The 17623-nt window shown below is 30.6% G+C and overlaps 1 pseudogene; it reads left to right on the top strand.

The window, feature by feature from the left end:
* Positions 1–3311: 3311 nt before the first annotated feature.
* LOC149558089 (disease resistance protein Roq1-like) lies at positions 3312–10029 on the top strand (annotated as a pseudogene).
* Positions 10030–17623: the final 7594 nt, after the last annotated feature.

Here is a 17623-nt window from a genome sequence, read left to right as displayed (position 1 = left end):
TGTGAACATAGAGTCCAATCTTCCACCACATTTTTACTATATATTGTAATTAATTGATCTACTCGAAATATAAAAAAAATCCAAACGTTGATAAAAAATATACTAGTACTTGAACACATGAAAACTTATAAATGTTAGAGAAAATCTAAATATATGAACTCATTAATGAGTGAAATAAATAAATTTTTGGTTCAAATAAAATATCATAGCTATTTCATATATGTGTGTCACTCAAAACATAATAGGCTCAATTAAATAAACATTTATATCTTAGTGTACAAATACTACTCTTATGTGTACAATTATTGGGGTAGTAATGTATATCCATAGAGTAAATCATATCAATATTATGTCCCATCACAAATATAAAAAGTGAATACTAATAAATGCCTTGTATTTTCTTATGAAATGTGTGAGACTATAAAAATCTTTTAGTGTTCAACTAATGGTCCCTTTGTGTTGGTTGTAGGTTGTATTTTATATAACAATGTGTTATCTTTATAACAACAAATAATTTATTTATTTTGAAGTATTTGTCCTTTTGTGTTATATATAGAAGTTATATATAACAAATATTTATGATTAATAATAACTACTTAGCCCTTTTAAGTTACATATATGTTACATTTTATATAGTTATACAATATTCTATTAACAACAAATGATAATTTTAAATTCAATTATTAGATACTTTTAGATTAAGCTTTGGTCGAATGTTTAAAAAGTCATTTTTGGGACACATCTCACTAGGTGCATTATTTTAATGAGTTGTGTGATGAGTTACAGCTTCAAACATTAGTTTTTGGTAGTTCAATGTCCATTTTACATTTCTATTTTTAAAAAATGAAGGTCTTACAATATCCCATGTAGCGGCTACATGTTGATGAAGTTAGCCCTCACGACTATTGGGTCCTCTCCCCTAGTGTATCATGAATGACATGTGTGTTGTAACTATTTTGATAAGACTATATTATAGTATTAATAGACAATAGAGGAGTTGTGCTGCAACATCCTAGTAGATGTTTATTAACAATGTTAATTGAGATATGGGTTTCTTTATCATGATACTAATGAGAAATGTGTGTTGCATTAGTTATTTATAGATGCTTCAATATTATAAATGAGAGGGATCAAACTCCACAAAACTACCTTGGTCAATTTTGTTCAATAGTAGGGTTGAAAGCTCATTATTGACTAATATAAGCCTCAATATATTAGATATAAATTGAAATGCCCCAACCTACTGAAAAGGGAAACTTAAAAAAGTATTCACAACCTATACCTACCTAAGATAGATTAGTTGTTGGAGCTTTGAAAATACACCCATATGTGGAATTTTCTCATTGTATTATTGGATGAACACATAGTTACATTCTAGTAATTTGTATGCTTAAAACCCCGGTTCAACCATATTCTTGATTCTACAAGCATATCTACTTAAATGATAGCAATGAATTTTTGATAAAAGTTGCATTATGGTAATTTTCTCTAAAAGGAATGTATACCTTATTTGGAAACAATGTATGGAATGTCATTTTTTTGAACACATTTTATATATGTGTGTTGATAGAACTAAATTCATTCACTAAATATTTTGCATTTGTTAGCTTGAGTCTTTAAAATGGAACTAGATGTTCAAAATTGTTTTATCAGAAATCTGTGAGTATTGATATCTTCAAGCTAATAGTGCAGAAAAGATATTTCTATTATCTCACCACTTCATATGAACTTATTGAACTTCCCTCCTAAGGGGTGTATTAGACAAAGATTTTTAAATATCTTCAACTAACATTAAATCATTGTATGATTTATGTTGTGTATGATTTATGTTGAATGTAGTTGAGTACATCTCTCAATTATATTGTTATGTTGAATGTAGTTTAGTACATTCTCTAAATTGTATTGTTATGATGAATATAGATGAGTACATTCACTGAACTATATTGCATTATATATGTTTTATTGTCATGTATTCATTTAGATTCCTTATGCTTGGGTGGAATGTGGTTATTTGAGAAGGATGGAAATAGATAGTACAATATGTGTTGTTTCTTCTTACGTGCAAATATGTTGTTATTTCATTTTACTACATATGATTAGATATGCTAGTTATTTTTCATTTTCCCTGTCACATTCCATGATTAGGCTACTTAGACATATACGAAAAGTAGTATATTGCATGGTTGTACTAGATACATTTGCTCCTCTTGTTTCATGTTTCTTGACTTCTTGTGTGAGGGTCAAGATGTTCTTGATGTCAAGAAGGATCCCGGGGGAGCTAAATGCTATGTGGTTGGCATGGTAAAACCATCTAGGCCACACTCTTGTCTTAGATAGTGGATGAACGATGTTTGATGGCTGTGGAGACTAAGACTTGGAGATGGACACATGTTCAAACCAACTTGTTTGAAAAAAAAACTCTTCAAGTGATGTAATGTATAAAATCATGTCATCAATGTAATTAATCATTTAATGCATCCATTGGTACTTTGTACAACCAAACATGTATATTTTTTATTATTATGTCATCGATGTATGATGTGTAAGTCAAGATCATTTAATTGACATTCTAATTACTTAATTAATAAGCAATATTATTTATCTTTGATTTTGATTAAAAACATGGATAACTAATTGATAATCTTGATTATGGTTTAATTACTTGGATGGTTGAATAGTCAACTAGGATTTTCTTATTTTAAATTTCATGTATCTCACACATTTGATGATGTGGCATTTCTTAATAGGACTTGCATCTTACACTATTGATGAATGGAATAATGTTCTTCATCAAAAATCTCTTATTTCTAATTGGTCAAGGGTGGAAGAATTTGGGTAAGCAATTTGAAACTTTTTTTAAAATAACCCAAGGCAAAAATGAAAGGAGAATATCGTTAATATCTTTTATTTTTGATTGGTCAAGGGCGGAAGAATTCAGGTAAGCAATTTGAAACTTTTTAAACAAAAAACCTAGGGCAAAAATGAAAGGAGAATATCATTTTAACAAATTTAAAAATATAGAATCAAAGTAGATGAAGGAAATATTCAACACGCGATGTTTCTCAACAACTTCACACGAAAAATCCACACGTTGTGTTTCTCATCTATTTGAATTGTTTATAGTTGGCAGTTCCTATCCTTGTGTTTTCTAGGAAACTCTCTTCAAGCCCACAAGAAATTTCCACTCTCTATCATTAACCCCATCAGACTGTGTTTATATTCATCCCTATTTAGGTTTGGGATTTTCTCTTTTGTTCCCCACTTGAAATTACATTTCTTGTTAAGCTTACATTTATTGTTCAGAACAAGCAATGGAGATTTCTGTTTGCTCTCAAGCTCCCACCTCTAAAATCATATACAAGCTCAACGAGGAATTCCATCAATATCAATCTCCCCCCAAAAAAAGTCCTCTGCAGTGTCTCCAAAAAATATAATGTGTTCCTTAGCTTTCCGGGAAAAGATGTGAGAACAACTTTTTTCGACCATCTCTACGAAGCTCTCTATGGAGTGGGACTTAAGGTTTTCCTCGACAGCGAAGAGCTAGAGAAGGACAAAGAAATCAAATCCAAAATTGAAATGGCCATTGCCACAAGAGATATATTCATACCCATATTTCAAGGAATTATGCAGAATCAACATGGTTTCTGAAGGAGGCGGCCTAGATGTGAAAATTTAATGGCTTCATCATTCCTCTATTTTATGATGTGGAGCCCTGTGATCTTCGCTATCCTCAAAGAAAAGCAGGTTCATTTGAAGAGGCATTTGAAAAACATTACAACAATTTGGATCGGCAGGATGAGGGAACAATAGAGGAGTGGAAAAATGCACTCTATGAAATCTCTTCTCTTTCTAGTTGGACAAGGGCAGGAGAATTAGGGTAACTAACTTTGCACCAATCATTTCCATTAATGCATGGTGAAAGCCAAATGAGATCCTTTTGTTCAGGGAACTATTTGTTTGCTTGTTTTCTTATTAAGTATTCAGAATTAGCCTGATATTACTATTGAATGGCGAAGGATTTGTCTTGTTTGAGCAAGAAATGTTGAATCTTACAGGGGAAGGATATATACCAAATATTGTCACGACTTATTATTTTGACATGTTTTTTATTAGGACTTAGTATGTTTTTTGACTTTTTGATTAAGACTATGTATGACTTGACTTAAGGTGAATGCCTTTATAATTTTGTTTAGACTTTTAGTTGATGATATTAGATGGATAAACTTTTACTCAATGTAGTCATTTTGTTATATGTTGATCTTATGAGCTTTCAATATGATGGTTAAAGTTATGGTTATTTTTACATGTTTATATTTGATGATGTATGAATAATGTTTAAAAAATTGTATTTAAGATGTTGTTTATTTATCATGATGATGATGTTACTGACTCAATGGATGATGTTGAGTTTGTGAGTGTACAGGTATTGAAGGCGGAAGGGTGGTTGAAGTGGAGGAGTTTAGCTCCTTGGTAGGATTGGCCTAGAATTTTTATGGTGTAGTCACACACACACACACAAATGTATTTTATTTCGAATAAGTTATATGCTTGACTTTTACATCTAATTTAATTATATAGATTTGTACATACGTATAGAGTGATAATGAATTCATAAATTGTCTAATAATTTTGAAGTATTATAATTTAGATTTTAAAATAAGTATTTATATGCTCAATTTATTTCCCTTAGTAATTACAATCATGAATTTGAAATGAAAATTATTAGTGGAGAAATTTAAGAAATTAATTAAATAATCCACAAATTTCATTTATTCTTCCATAATGTCAGTTAGCGGACGGGATGGAAGGAGGGCATTAAAAAGAACTTACTGTTTGGAAAGGGACACATTTTTCTGAAAGGTGGGGAACGTTTTTGAAGGAAGAGAGGAGAAGTCATGCTGAGGAAGTTGGGAAAGTTGGAATTCTTTCAAAAATAAAAATAAAAAAAATACAAGAGTGAGGGGAGACGTGCCTCTAAGAGAGGACAATTTGAGAGAAGGAGAAGGCAGCGGCTGTGGGAGAAGACCCGGATTTTTTTTTGGTGAGGCATCGGTTGTGGGAGAAGATGCCTTAACTACGGGTATGTGTTTGTTTAGAATTCATATTTCTCCTAGAGCTCTATGTAACCTTTATGATAAATTGGAAAATGTTTTACATCTATATATGCACTTGAAAGTTACAAAACATTTTCTATTTCCTTGTCTTATATGTTGTTGAGAACTATTTAACATGGTTTGATTTAATGATAAAAACATATTGCCAGTTGTGCTGAGAAATGGCTCAATAGTGTTATCCATTGCTTATGAGAGATCTTCAATTGTGAAAGGATACAAGCCGTATATGCCATAGTTGTTTTAATTGGAAAGTTAAAAAGGCTCTAATTTTCGAATTTGATTGGGATGGGTTTTCGTACTAGTTTTAACTTAACAATTTGAGAATGAGATGTGATTTTTATTATTAATGATGGCTTTTGGCATGATAAGTTTCTTTCCATATCGTGTTACCCACCTCTGTTTTAAATCTTTCCACAATAGAACATAGTTTCTTTTCCATGCGTGAATACAAGGAAATGTCTTGATTTGTGCTTAGTTCCTTTTGTCCAAAACCAATGTTGAAGTATATTTGGAGGAAAGCTTAGTCAGCAATTTGAAATGTTTCGCAAGTAGAGAGCATAAACTATTAAAATGGGAGATAGATAAAACAATACCCAAGTTCCTTATTTTAATTTATTACTGCGTTCTTCTTTCTACCATGAAATAAAATATGAAATTTGTGAAAGCACAATCACTTTTAGAAAAATACTATCCTGAACATGATAAAGATAGTGCGCCTAATTAAATTTAAAGATGATTAGAAAATTTTATTCAATATTGCTGAAGCAAAGAAACTTATATGGAACTATATAAATAGGAATATCCTTGTTGTGAATCATGTAGACCATTTGTGGAGACTGGAGGTGACTGAAATATGTTTATTTGATTCAGCCGACTATCAAAGTATTCTGGAATAACAAAATTAATATATAAGAAAATAAATTGGTGACTGCTGAGTTGGGGAAGTGTTTAATAAAATATTATAAATCTATAGTAAATCTGATTCTGTTATTATGAGTGCAAATTTTTATATTAGATATATATATGATCAGATTTTATATTAGATTGATTTATAGTAAATCTGATTCTGTTGTTCTGAGTGCAGATATTTGTTATCCATTTCCAATTGTTTGTAATAGCGGCTCAAGTACTTTGATGTTCAAGTAAAACTTTGTGTTTTTAATGACCAATGAAAATAATCTTCTATTTAGATGGAATTGTATATTTTTATATTTAGAAATTGGCTGAAAATTTTGAGATAGGAACTAAGGAAAAAGTACAAAAATGATTTATGTTTTATAAGTTTAAAAATCATCTAAGTTATGATGTATTATCTTGTAGTCCAATTGAGTCAATAATGAGATAGAAATATTTGTTCTGATGGCTTGGAGATGAAATTACATACAGATGAACACTAAGGTTCAATGGCATGCTATTTTTATATGATTATGTTATATATATTTTATGTCATACAATGTGCTGATGTTATAATCATGTTCGAGGTGCAGGATTTATAAAGTCTTGACAAAAAAGATGCCATTTTCACCTGATTCTTTTCCAACACTTATACTTTGATTTGTTTATGGTATCAATATGTGGTCGACCTTGTATTATCTAGTGTATTTAGAGAATTTGGTGTTATGTAATAACAATTGTAATTCTAGTTTATTCTTGACTAATTGTTGATATGTATAGTTTTTTCATCTGGAAATAGATAATGAATTAAATGATTATGTGAATTTAAGTCAACATTTGACTTTTCAATTATATATATCTCTGTATCATGAGGTTGTTTGCATATGTGGTAATGTGTTGTGGATTTTTTTTTCGTTCTTATAGACCCTTAAACATCACACACTAAGGGAAGAATTAAGCTTGGAAAAAAAAAAGTCAACTTTGACTATTTAACACTTTTGGTCTAGGAATTAAACTTAGTGTGTGACGTTTAAGCCATTCCCTTACAGTTATTAGAAGGGATCTTTCGACAAAACATCAGATCGTAGGCTACAAAAGCAGTTATATTTCGTACGAGCTCCACTCAACTGGATGTTCATTGTTACATAGTTGTATCAATATTGTAATTTTCTCCGCATCCACATATTCTGTTTAAGAACTTCTTACAGAATTTTTGTGTAATACTAGATTATTGCCTTGGATCTCTTTCTAGCCCCTAAATCATTTTCACTCCTCAGATCTCTTTACTTTGGTAGAGTTAGCAATTGCCTCTGATTTGTCCAATCGCAGTTTCATTTACTTCACGGTAAGTAATCATATCATTCCTTGGTCCATCTAAGTCAGTGAATTTAATCTTTGTTTGATTATTTGGCTTTCCAATGTTGTATTTTTCACTAAATCTTCTTGATTTTGGATGCAGTTACTGCAACGGTTTAGTGATGTGTCTTCAATCATTTGCACCAAATCTTCTCAATTTTTGTAAGCTGCTCTGCTTTCCAGTCTACCAGTCTAATCTGGTGGCATAAGCACCTTCCTTAACTTGGTTTATAAAATATACGATCATCTATACATTTACATATTTGTCATATGACGCAATGTTTATAAAATATTTCAGGTTGTTCTAATTCAGAATAAGGCATTAATCATTGAATATTAAATATTAGGTCATGAATCTGAAAATTTTCTCAATATCATATGTTACATCTGGAGTTAAGATTTATGTTTAGTTCATAACCTGATTTTATAAACGTTTTTGTCAAACAGTATCATATGTTACATTTGGAATCAAGATTTAGTTTATATTCCTTTACATATTAACATACTCATTGTGTCAGTTAGGACTTCAGAATAATGAGTAATTCTTAGAGTTAATGATCAACATTTAATTAGTGACTAGCAGCACACACCTGTGTAAGTATTTGCAGTATTCCTTCCTCAACAGTTACATCAGCTTAATTGCTTGTTGAATCACTAATGTTTTAAAATAAAAATTCACTCTTCACATGGCATAACTGTCGTTGAAATACATAATAAATCTCTAATTATCATACAAACATTTGTTACTTTAGTGGTCAATGTTCTACTGTAATCATCTCAAAATATTGAAGCTTTTTTCTTTTCTGTTATAAAATATTTTAAACTCTGTAATACCATAATCTGGCTTAAAGTTTGGAATTTAGTGTACCTTATATTTAGTTATAGGTTTGGAATTTAGTGTACCTTATTTTGTAACTTGAATAATAATGTGGAATATAGAAAAGGTGATTTGCAGGTACGAAGGAAGACTAGTAAAAAGAGTTGTGAAAGATTACTCTGCTGGATGTCCCTGAGCATCTAGTTGGACTCCAAACCAATATGTATAACCTAATCGAACGTTTAGATCTAAGTTCTTAGTACAGGACAGTGAAAGTGGGAGTCACTGGTATCAGCAGAGTGGGTAAAACCACCCTGGCCAAAGCTGTTTACAGTACAATTTATTCTGGGTTTGATTCTCATTGTTATGCAAAGAGAAATACTGCCCTTGTAGACTTGCAACGGGAAATTCTAAGAAGTCTGGTAAATTACCAGGGAGAAGTTTCAAGTGGTGATGGGGGTAAAGCTCTGATGAGAAACCGATTGCGAGGAGTTCGTGCCCTTGTCGTACTGGACAATGTGAATGATGGCTGCAACTTGGATGCTGTCAATGGGAATCGGTTTGGGCGTGGTAGCAGAATCATCATTACATCCCGAGACCGACATATACTCAATCTTGCTAAAGTTGATTCAGTTCTTCAAATGAGTGGGCTCGGGGATGATGAAGCACTTGAATTGTTTAGCTGGCACGCTTTCTCAAGGGCCGTCCCAGAGACCCCCTACCAACATCTTTCCCCAGAAATTGCAAGAGCCTGTCGGGGTCATCCTCTTTCATTAAGTTATTGGAGCACATTTATTTGACAAGAAAGGGCGAGATGACATTGAATGTTGGGAAGAAGCTCTCCACAACATTGGGGAAAATCAAGAAATATCCAGTGTCCTTCGAATCAGTTATGATGGACTTAGCCATGTTGAGAAGGAAATATTTCTGGATATTGCTTGTTGCTGTGCTGGTGAAAGGGAAACTGATGCTGTTATCTGCTGGGAAGTTTTACACCCAAATAGAGTTCAAATAGCCCTCAAAAATCTCAAGCTGAAAATGCTTATAGCTATAAAAGAGAGTGGCCCTGAATATGAAGTCCTGGAAATGCATGACATTTGCGGGGAATTGGAAGAGGAATTCAAAGGCAGCTTGGTAACAATAGCAGATTGTGGCTGCCAATGGATCCTTTGAATAGAGCCAGATTAGAGGCTGTGGATATGCTTGTTTTAAAAGGAGAGAGTGGAAGAGGGCCCCTCAGCTTGCATAGCATGCCTTCCCTGCGCTACCTAGTTCTGCAAAATACAAAAGTAGTGGGGCAGCATTGGAAAGTTAGTTCGGAATTTGTTAAGGCTAAACATTAGACATTGTGACTTAAATGATACGTATGCATGGCTGAGATTAAGAAACGGATTCCAGATAGATGGCAGTTGGTCGCAAGTCAGGATCTTATGTGTAGAGCAGTGTGCGAGTCTTACGAGAATCCCAAAAACAGTTGACAGCTTGGTCAATCTCCAATGCTTTTATCTCAAGGACGGCGTAGCTCTCACAACGCTTCCAAACGCACTTGGTAATTTGTCACAATTGCAGAAGTTATCTGTATGGGGCTGTACCAAATTAACAAGCCTTCCTCATTCTTTGGGCAACTTGACGTAGCTGAAAAAGTTGAAGTTGCAATACTGTACAGGTCTAAGAAGCCTTCCGACCAGTATGGGTAATTTAACTCAACTAGAAGATCTAGATTTGCAAGGATGTACAGGGCTAATAAATCTTCCCAATACAGTAGGCAACTTGGTACATCTCCGGCGTTTGACGTTGATCCATTGGTGGATCTACCTAGCACAAACCCTGTTTGTTCTTCCAAAATGAGTTTAGGAAGAAAAGCTTTTAACTTTTAATAGGTTTGCTAAGGCTTTTGACAGGATTTTATAAATCGTGTTACATAATGCTATCAGTCTAAAATCTCTAAGTTTCTCTTAGACAAGTTTTTTGAGTATTGAAGTTAAGAAGGTATGATTAATTTCTATTTAAAAGTGTACCTCCATTTTTCGATGTTTCTACTGTCTTCCATAAGTCCTTTCCTAAATTTTTCCAGTATTTATGAAAAAAAAAAAATGTTTGGAACTCGTCTAGTCCAGGAGATTTATCTAGATTTAAATTAAAGAGTCTTGATCTCATAAGTTGTCTTCTTCTGTGGTTATTTTAGGGATATCTTTTAACCTCTTTTCTTGAGCTAGTATATTTGAAGATTCAAAGTTGTTAAGGATGTTCTCAAAATAATCTACAAACACCTCTGTTATCTTGGTAGGATTTTTGTAATTTTAGTCATTGCTCTATTATGTATAGTACTATTGTGAAAAAATATTGTGTTTTGATCTCCTTGTGCTAACCATTTCTCTCTTGACTTTTGTTTCCAAAAAATTTCCTTAACTAGAATATCTTCTTGTTTTGTTAGTAGTTCTTTTTCTTTAATGTATTTTTCATTGTCCATTCCTTTTTGATAACTTATTGATTTAAATTCTTAAGATCTTCTTCATTTTTCATCTTTTCTTTGAATATAGTGTTAAATTGAGCTTTGTTCTTTAAGCATTTTTAGTTTAGATGCAAAACAATACATTTTTTATCCTTAGACCTATCGTTCTCGCCTCTAGTTCTTAATATTTTCCATGACGTTCTCATATAAGAACCGTAGTTTTCACATTTAAATGAGTTTCTAGTTGGTTTATTAGGTTCTACTAAGTCTATTCTGACTGGATAGTGATCTAAGCCAGCAAGTGGCAAGATTTTTGCCTTTATTTCCAAATCTATATTAAACTTAGTTCTTCTTTAAAGAAGAACCTAACAAGATTTTCAGCTATGAACCTGAAGGCTTTTCTCCTTTCATTCCAAATAAATATTCCATTGTTCATAGGAATATCTATTAATATATTTTTTCTCTACCCATTCTTTGAACTCCAATGTTGCTTGTGAAACTATTTGTGGTCCCCCATATTTCTCTTCTTTTTTTAGAATTGCCTTGAAATCTCCACCAATGATGAAATTTTTGTTTGGGTGATTTCCCACAAACAAACTTATTTCATTCTAGACCTCTTTCTTATTTTTTGTTTGAGTTAGTCCACAGACATTTAATAGGATTATTTGGGGATTATGCCTTAAACTCGTGGCTCTACTTTCCATCCATTTTTTATTTATGATTATTATATTTATATCAATCTTTGGAGGATTCCATATTATACCTATTCCTCCTGAAGCCCCATTTGATTACTTAAGTGTTGTTTTTCAGTGACCCAATATTAACTCTAGCTTATTTCCTTCCTCTTTATTCAATTTAGTCTCTTGGATTATTATAAATTTCGATTAAAATAATGTAAGGTTATGCTTTTGAAAGCATTTCTTGCTAGGGGTATTCACTCCTCTAGCATTCCAAGTTTCTATTCTCATTTATCTATGGGAAGGATCTTCCTCTTCCATGTATTTACAATTTCACTGATCTTTGTTTGTTCCTTCACTTTCCCTACAACCTCTCTTAATTCTTTAAGTGATTTCTTTCTACTTTTCATTTTCTATTTGCCACATTTCAATGTTTGGAATCCTTCCTAATTAAAGGATATGCCTAGATTATCCATGGACATCTGCTCATTATTTGTAATGATTAAGTCTTTTATCTTCTTCCTTGTTCTCTTCTTCTTCTATTAATTCTCTAACAATCTTTTCTTCTAATGTTCTTTCTTCTATGTCTTGTTCTTTACTTTCTTCATAATATTATTTCTTTTCTTTAATCTCTTCTTTCTTCACTTTTTTGAACTCTATCCTCCATCACCCCAAATTCTTCCCAAATCTAGCTATTTTCTAATTAGTTATCATGTTCTTTCCTTTGATTGTATATTTGTCTTTCCTCTAAATTTGACTCTTTGATATATGTTTCTCTTTCCATGGGTATTAATGAATCCTTTATGTTTTCCCTTTCCTCATATGTCTATTGTTCCTCTTCCCCTCTTTCTTCAAATAGATCTTTTCCACTGGCTGACATTTGCCAAAATTTATAACTCCTCTTCTTAGGCCTTTTTTGGATTGATATTCTCCAGTGTTCTAATGATGCAATAGGAATATTAGTTTCTTGTGCTTGACTTTCTCCAATTTTTGTTGTTTTTGTTGCTTCTTGATTCTTTATCTTTGATTTGAGAGATTCTAATTGTACCCTATTGTTGTCATTATTTTCCAAAATTCTAGTTTTGTTTTGATATGTCTTGCTTCCTTGTGATGTTAACCTCTATAATTTTAAAAATATTTTTATTGCTTGTTTTATCCTTTAATAATCCTCCTTCCATTTCTGTAATTCTTGATTCTTTAATTTTTCTAATGTCTAACTCTACCATTTTTTTTCTCATGCTCCTTATGTTTTTGCTCTTCTAATATTATTTTATCTTCTATGCCATTCTGTAAGAGAAAGATCTGATGTGTTAGTCTATTTCAATTTTGCATATTGATTTCCATATTGTCTAGATTGTCCTTCTCTCTTTGACATCCTTTGCATTCTTTGAATTTTTTGAGTTTGGACCGATTTTTCTAAATTTTTTTCAATCCAACTATCAGTTCTTCCCATATCTTCATTTTTTTTTTTCAGTTGGTCTACTTGTGTTGCTAATTTTCCTACTTTTGTATTTATTTTGTATTTTTTTCCTTTCCCTTTTGTTGTTGTTTTCAAATTTTCCCTTTTTCTTTTACTTGCTATTTGGTTCTCTAACCTTCTTCCTGATTTTTCATCTACACTTTTCCTCCATGTACCGATATTTCTAATAATCTCCTTGATATTTGAATTGGTATTTTTCAATATGATTTTTGATCCAATGATTCCCCGAAGCTCTCCTTCATAATTTGTGAAGCTCTATATATATATATATATATATATATATATATATATATATATATATATATATCCGTTTGTAATTTTTTTACATTTGATCTCTGTTTGTCCTAACTTTATATTAACAAAAAATTTGATCATGCTAGGGTTTTAAAATTTGATTCAATTCCTATTAAGATTCCTAAAGAATTTCCTATCTCATTCAAAATTTTAATGTGATTTAATTCAAATGGATAATTTTCACATTCAAACCACTTTGGTTCTTGTAATTTCCTACTATATATTTCATAGAAATTTGGTTCTCGTGCCATAAATTTTACTAGATAGCCTTTATAAAAACAATTAGATATTGAAACTAATTCATCCCTAATCATATTGTTCATATAATGAAGATACAATAAATGCTTAGCATAAGTAGTAATACTTACCTAGGACCTATAGATCTTTGCTAGACATCTTACTAGTTTTGATTTGTGATCTTTTGGACCATTCCAGAATACATATACTCCTAATGTATAACATTCCTGCCACCTATTTTTGTTGAATCTATTACTTATAATTAAAATGTCTTCTTATTGTTTATGGTTTTCTTCTAGGGTTTCTAGTATTGTGTAATTTTTCCTACTAACTCCATCTTTGATAGTATTTATAGGCCATTTTCTATGAGGATAATTGTGTTGTTTTTAAATTTGGCATTACACCAAGTATAATTGGTCTATATTTGCATCTCTATTTGCATACAATTTGATAAAGAATACTATAGGATATGGATATACACTTGTTAATGACATTTTCCTTTTAAGATGACATTAATTTGATTCACTATTAGAGCTACATCAAACATGAAGTTTAAAAATATAAATAGATAAATTCTAGACAAAACCAAAATAATCCATGCGTGTGTGCATGTATTTCTTGGGTGCTCCTACACTAGACATGTCAATTATATGAAATATTCCTTTAGTTGGGAACTCATGAGCATTGAGAGATGCATGAGATAGTAATCATGTTTGTTTCTAATCTACCTTTTCTCCTTGTTTTTTGTGATAATTTCCTCTTTCCCTATTTTTGATGACGGTTACCTATGTTACTTTCAATGTCTATGTTCCTCTTTATTTAACACAAGAAAATTCATTAAGGATCACTAGGTCACCTATATTTGACTCATTTAATTGATATTTCTATAAAGGCTTCTTGTCAAAAACTTGAGGATATGCAACCATTCTCTATTTTTTTATAACCAAAAAGCTTAGTATTGGAAAAACCCTTGTATTGAATTACCAAAACATCCAAATAGCACAATGGAATTTTTTTTAAGACTAATGTATTTTGCAACTTGAATGAATTTATAGAGAAATTTAGAGAGGACCATAAGATGCATTCTCACCACTTGTCTTCATCAATTTGTGGAGATGAAGAGAATTAATAGACATATGTTGAGGTAAATGACACGAATTGGTTATGAATTATAACACTTTTTTTTTGAAAAGTTAGGAACCATTAATTTTATTATAAATGCTGAGTTTTTTTAAATATTAAACAATGAAAATAAAATAATTAAAATAAAACTTACACAAATATGACTAGCTACTACATCAAGACTTGACAAAGAGTGCATCAATTGAATTACATATTTCAGCTTGATTCTTGCATTACTTCAAATTAAAGTCTTAAATGCTACACCTATTGTTTTCAAAACAATCTTAGTGGACTTTAAAAAAGGAGAATAATCACAAGGAATTTTATGAAGTATGCTCAACCAATGAAAAAGAAAAGTGATTACTCTCAAGGTGTGCCTACAATGTAGACTAATCACTAACTTTATTAAATTACCAATATATATATATATATATATATATATATATATATATATATATATATATATATATATATATATATATATATATATATATATATATATATATATATATATATATATATATATATATATATATATATATATATATATATATACTCATTTCCTCCTTCACTTAATTGGTAAGAACTAGCACAACTAGTATCTGTAGAATGCATCATCACAAACTAGTAAAACAATAAAGCTAGAAATATAAAATGACCAACCACTATAGTTATATTATCTTCAAAAACAAAATTTGTATGGCATATAGTTGCTACTATATGTACAAAAATTTCTTGGAGTAAGATTTTAGTTTCTAACAGAGATGGATAGTTAAAAGAAAAAATATTTAAAATAACATTTAGTCACACTTATTTGGCATTACAAATATGGCCCATTCTTAAAAATAACTATGCTAATTAGACACTTATACTCCCTCACAATACCTAATCTAGTGGTTACTTTGATGGTTGCAAGATTTTCACCTTCTAGAGAGTATCTTGTACTTGCTTACAAATTGTTTTACCACATGCTTTATGTCTCAAGATTTTTAAGAAAATTGGTATTCTCTACAAATACCTACAAATTCATATTAAAGTGAAAAAATAAATCTATTTTCTACATTATTTTCCTCCCTAATTCTTGTACACAATATGATCTCCATGTTCTCTATTCTTGTCGATCATTGTACTAGAATTTATTCACATGAAAGAGTATTGTTAGAAATACAACTAGACGTATCTATTTGATATGTCCACCTGTCAGTTGTTGTAGGAAAGTTCCACATGCAAGTGCACTGATAAAGATAACTTAAATAAAAATGAATGTAAACCTTGATAGTAATATCATCTTCAAAGTTTTAACTTCATGTTTAGTTATGACGATTTAATTATCTTGTTTTTATTATTATTTTATCATATTTTTAGTTATAAAAATTTGTTGATTTTTTTTTTTTTAAATGTATTTTCAATAATTTTTAAATATCATAATAGAGGATGGGAAATTAAAAGCACACCTATAAAACTTGCAGATATGTACTACCCAAAACAAAGACAACCTTTTTTTTAAAAAATTCCTATTATTGTGGTTCGACTTATTACATATTTTCACAAATAAAAATATAAATAATAAATAAATGATTTAGATGATTTCAAAAGGAAATTTAATAAAAAAGAAATTAAGAATATATGAAAAGATCATGACAAATCTTCACATTTAATTTTTTCCTATATCTTAATATAAACTTTTTAGGATATATGTGGAAAGAATGCATTTAACTATAATAAATTTGAACATGTAGTATAATAGATATAATGTATAAATAATAAATCATAACAACGATAAAATAAAATTCATTCTATTATATTAACAAATTTTAAACAATTACGTATTTCAGAATAATAGAATGAGTAATAGTTACTAGTCTTTTATATACAAAGAAATTGAATTAGTGAGTCAAAAAAATTCGTCTCTTCAAGCGTCAATCTGAAGATGTTTAACTATTCAAACAAATTTGCTTCACTCCACATGGTTTGCGAGAAAATAATCTAAAAATTCACAAAAAAATCCCACTATGTTTTATTCCCATCCACTTTGAACTGTTCAAAACTCGATAGTTCCCCTCCATATGTTTTCCAAGAAATTCTCTAGGAGTCTACAAGAAACTTCCACTCTCTTTTGTTAATCACATCTGACTTTATTTATATACTCTCGATCAATTTTCAATTTTATATCTATTCAACTTTCTCTTTTGTGCCCCACCTTAAATCATATTTATTGTTAAGCTCTTCAAACTTGTTTAGATTAAGCAATGGATATTTTTGTTGTACACAACAACAAAAACACCTCTTGATTTGGTTTTTTGTTGTACACAAGAACAATCACCCATACATTTACATATTTTTCTTAGGACACAATGTTTATAAAATATTCCATGTAGTTCTAATTTAAATTAGGGCATTAATCCTAGAATATTAAATACTTAAACATGAATCTAATATTTTTCTTAAACAACTATCATATGGTACATTTGGAGCTTAGATTATAGTATACTTCATTACCATGATTTTGTAAACCATTTTATTATCTTTTATTATTGAAAGTGTTGTATTATAATCTTTCATAAGATAAAAATTATTATAAATTCTCATTTATCTGAAAATGCAAAAATGATAATTTCAAGTCTAGTTTAATAATTACCCTAACACCTTCATTGATCATATTTGAAGTTAAGAGAACATATTCCATACTTTTTCAAATTTCAAAGAGATGTTAGATGAGTATAACTATCATTAGTCATTGGACATGATCATTATCATTTAGACATGGTGTATTATTATTATGGCTCATCATCAATAGTTCCTCCATTGCTGGTAGCTCACTCATTTCTAGTACATCACCATATGGACCTCTCCATCGTGATACCATATAAAACCCTCCTAACTTTGTACGCTACCCTCCATCCTTTTGTATGCCCACCTCCTACATTGTATCCCAAACTTTCATACAATCACATGGCTTGATCATTAGTGTGATCCTAATCAAGCCTACCATATAGACTTTTACTATACACACAAATTTCATTCATAGTTTCATTCTTGTACCTTGTTTGGATTGGTACATTATAATGGTATCAAAGCTTATGATCTTTCCAACCTAGTGGGTATTGAGATTAAATCAAGGCACCAGAGTAATGGGTTGGTTGATGTGTTGAGAGATAAGAAGTCAACAATGGCTCCAAA

This window comes from Cupressus sempervirens, chromosome 5 (genome assembly GCF_028749045.1).
Source record: "Cupressus sempervirens isolate cs-2001-9-10 chromosome 5, ASM2874904v1, whole genome shotgun sequence".
Lineage (NCBI taxonomy): Eukaryota > Viridiplantae > Streptophyta > Pinopsida > Cupressales > Cupressaceae > Cupressus > Cupressus sempervirens.
Note: the sequence above shows the minus strand (reverse complement) of the source record. Positions and strands in the feature narration are given on the sequence as shown.